The sequence below is a fragment of the Cryptomeria japonica genome, chromosome 2 (assembly GCF_030272615.1).
Source record: "Cryptomeria japonica chromosome 2, Sugi_1.0, whole genome shotgun sequence".
NCBI lineage: Eukaryota > Viridiplantae > Streptophyta > Pinopsida > Cupressales > Cupressaceae > Cryptomeria > Cryptomeria japonica.
In genome coordinates this window covers 430,372,780-430,376,740 of record NC_081406.1, presented here as the reverse complement: position 1 = coordinate 430,376,740, position 3,961 = coordinate 430,372,780, and the positions used below count along the sequence as shown (strand labels likewise).

The window sequence follows — 3,961 nt, the reverse complement described above, 5'->3', positions numbered from 1 at the left end:
AATCATTTGCTTTACCTGATAAAACTCGCACATGAGCTCCAGCTATCCTGAGGGAAACTTCAGAGGAAACCAGCTACTAGATGGTTTGATTAGTCTTTCGCCCCTATACCCAAGTCAGATGAACTATTTGCACGTTAGTATCGCTACGAGCCTCCACCAGAGTTTCCTTTGGCTTCGCCCTGCTCAGGCATAGTTCACCATCTTTTGGGTCCCAATAGGTGTGCTCGCACTCGAACCCTTCATAGAAGATCAAGGTCGGTTGGCAGTGCATCCCCGAGAGGGGATCTCGCCAGCCAGCTTCCTTGTGCCTCGCGGGTTTCCCAACCTGCTGACTCACACACATGTTAGACTCCTTGGTCCGTGTTTCAAGACGGGTCGGATGGAAAGCCCGCTGGCCAGCGCCACGAGCATGCAAGTGCCTGAGGGCCCACCCTAGTAGGCATGCGCTTTGCTCCTCGACTACCGCGATGGAGGTATAGTGCGACCAGAAGGCCGTGCTTGTGCCGTTGCAACGGCCCGCGCTAGCACACCCCTGAGCCAAGCAGCAGACCGGCTGACGCCATTCCGCATCTGACTGGGGCGCATCACCGGCCTCCATCCGCTTCCCTCCCAGCAATTTTAAGCACTCTTTAACTCTCTTTTCAAAGTCCTTTTCATCTTTCCCTCACGGTACTTGTTCGCTATCAGTCTCTCACCCGTATTTAGTCTAGGATGGAATTTACCACCCGATTAGGGCTGCATTCCCTAACAACCCAACTCGCAGATAGTGCCTCATGGTACAGTAGGGTCCGGGCCTGACGGGGCTCTCACCCTCTTCGGCGCCCCCTTCCAGGAGACTTGGGCCCAGTCCATCACTAAGGATGCTTCTATAGACTACAATTCAGCAGGCGAAGCCACTGATTTTCATGCTGGGCTCTTCCCGGTTCGCTTGCCGTTACTAGGGGAATCCTGGTAAGTTTCTTTTCCTTCGCTTAGTGATATGCTTAAACTCAGCGGGTATTCATGCCTGACTTGGGGATGCGGCAAAGGGGCCAAGCACATTTTACCTGCACGCTGGCAGGGTGTTGTGGCTCGGCTGAAGTTCCACACTTGGCCTTTCTTGATCCGCACAAACCAATGCTGACCTGCATAGGCCACCGCTCGTCGTAATGGGGTGAGGGACCTCGTGCTCATTTCAGTCGATCACGCCGCTGGTGGGCACGGACGACCATCTCCACTCCTTCGTGTGGGAGGGCGATTTTGGAGTGCGACGCCCAAGCAGACGTGCCCTCGACCGAGGCCTCGGGCGCAACTTGCGTTCAAAGACTCGATGATTCACGGGATTCTGCAATTCACACTAAGTATTGCATTTCGCTACATTCTTCATCGTGGCGAGAGTCAAGATATCCGTTGCTGAGAGTCGTGTTTTTATCTTATTCATGTTTTTTTCTAGCAACCCAAATGCACAAGGGCGCCTGGGCCACGCTTCAATGTTTTGGACTTCTTGGTGCGGGTCGCACCGATGTAGGGTGTTTGACACAAACCATTTGCCAGTGCAAGGGGGCACTAGAAGGGTGTGTGTCCCTACCCCGTTGAATCGCACAAGAGGATGCTGCCTTGAGAGAACCCTGCAGCTAAAGGATGGGTCCTATCCCATGAGCGATCGCTCGAGAGTGCACTCGTCAGCGGCGGGGAACGCTCCAAGCGACATGTTGTTCCCCTGGGAGATGTAACGGGGGGTTGCAGCAGTTCCGACTTCCCATCGTAGAACCGATGGATCACCAAGACGACGCCGCATGCGCAATCGGGGGCATGCGAACTCGACGGGATAGAGACTTGGCCTCTCCTGAAAAGGGCATGCACCTGATCACGGCATTTGATCACCTTGAGCCAACGGTATGGAACCTGGGGCCGAGAAATGCAGTGAGACCCAACCATCCACACATCATCGAGGGTGAGGGTCGGGAAGGAGGCAAGCTTGGTGTGCCTCCCTCGCCTCCTCCCCTGCACAATTTAGGGGCCAAAACCTGTTGTTCACCAAAAGTGATAACCCAAGTATACCTGCAAATCTATCTATGAGATAGCCAATCTCAATCAATGAAACACCTCAGGGCTTGGACAACATGACAAGGATATGAATCCTTCTACTCTTCAGGCTCTGCAAAACCTAGGCGGGTATACCTTTGATGCATTTAATCAGACCTATTACACACAAGACTACATCAATCAAAAGCAGATGGATCTCAAAAGGTTCAAAAACTAAGAGATAACTGCAGATGGGCTAGATCCACACTTGCAACTCAACATTTTGAATCATGAGATGGAGGGACACTTCCACATAACATAAAATATAAAAAGATATTCTGATTTTTTATTTTTAAAAGGTGTTATGACAACCTTTCAATATTACAAGAGACCAGTGCCTTATCCAGGCCACAAAGTCATGCATAAAACTGGATGAGAAATCTCAGATGCAAGTTCTTTTCAACATTAAATTTTCATGTATCAATGCCTTACATTAATACAATCCTCTTCTCTGTCACAAAACCATACTTATATGTAGATATCCAATATGCATTCAAAATCATTAATACTAGGTTTTAGGATTTAAATCCTTCCTTGAAGAATACCCAAAAGACAACATTACACTCTTAGAGGAATCTAAAAGAGACAACTCAAATTATCCTTGATAGTATGAAATTATATGAATCTGAGTACATTTTGGAGACAATTTCTTGGAAACTCACACATGCCTTGCATATGTGTGAACCTGCAAATTGAAACTAAACCTACAGTAAAGACAACACTGAAAAAATAGACGAACACACTGTCATTTGCATTGATAAAAGGATGCCATCACTAGAACTTGCAATTTCGGATTTCTCCCTTGGAGCAAATCTCTCAAAAACTGGAACCCTTACAACTGAGAAGAATTCGGAATAAGAAGGAGAGGGAAGAGAATCAAATCTACAACTGAAAATTGCCAAGTGTCTCCCCTCTAACTGAATTTTTTTCCTGTGGATACTACTTCCAAAATATCCCACATTTGTCAAAATTAACCCCATAATCGGATTCCTCACTCCGAGAGCTTTCCGAAAATATATAACACTATATATTTTGGCCAAAATTTAGACCCTGGGTGAATTAATTCCCCAATGTGCATCATCATTTAAATTTTTCATTTATTAATATAGTTTAAACTATATAATAAACAATTTTAATTTTAATTTTTGCCCCTGATGTGCTTTGACGCTTTGCCACATGGCAGCCTTCGATTGGTCGATGGGGTTGACCGGATGCCACTTGGGATGACACCTCATCACTGCCACATGTTCGCTTGCTCATCCGTCACTTGGCTACCACGTGTATACCACCTCAGTGCCACATCATCACCACTGGACTACCACCTATGCACCAACTGTGTGCCACGTCACTGCCACCTCACCGGGACCCACCTGCTGGACATCTAACTGTACCCGCCACCTGGCTTTCGCAACTTCGCGGGGTGTAACTCGCGTGCATCTTCCTTTCGCGAAATAGCGCGAGCCGTTGATCTCTCTCGAACTTGCTCATCATTAACCCAGCCTTCCTCTGCAAAATTTTGCCTGTCTGCCTCGAGAAGCATGCCTACGTGGGGGTCCACCTGGTCGTTGCTTAGTCACCTCCTCCATCGCCTCGGGAAGCGTGCTCATGCATGGGCCCACCTTGGGCGCCCATAGCCACCATCCATCAAAAGCTTTTATGGCTTAGACATTATACATGCGTGGAGCTTTGGATATAAACATTTAAAAATGCTCTCACCTAGCCAATGTGGGACAAAGCGTTTTGCCTGTAACTGGATTTTGGGGGTTTTTGCAGAGCTTCAATGGCGATTGGTTGCATTTGATTTTAAAAAATTATTGCCTCCCAATAACCATGCATAGGGAAAATGCATTATGCATTGCAAATCTATCAATGGATTTACCTGGAGTCTCAAAACTCT

General features: G+C 47.7%; 2 non-coding genes across 2 annotated transcripts in view; both read right to left on the bottom strand.

Moving 5' to 3' along the window:
- Positions 1 to 1,020, bottom strand: part of LOC131062222 (28S ribosomal RNA) — a 3,402-nt gene extending 2,382 nt beyond the window's left edge. Inside the window, exon 1 of the ribosomal RNA XR_009110823.2 lies at positions 1 to 1,020. This exon is cut by the window's left edge and continues 2,382 nt beyond it. This is a non-coding gene — a ribosomal RNA (28S ribosomal RNA).
- Positions 1,021 to 1,247: 227 nt separating this feature from the next.
- On the bottom strand, positions 1,248 to 1,401 carry LOC131062106 (5.8S ribosomal RNA). Its single transcript, XR_009110714.2, has one exon. It is a non-coding gene; the product is annotated as a 5.8S ribosomal RNA (ribosomal RNA).
- Between the last annotated feature and the right edge of the window lie 2,560 nt (positions 1,402 to 3,961).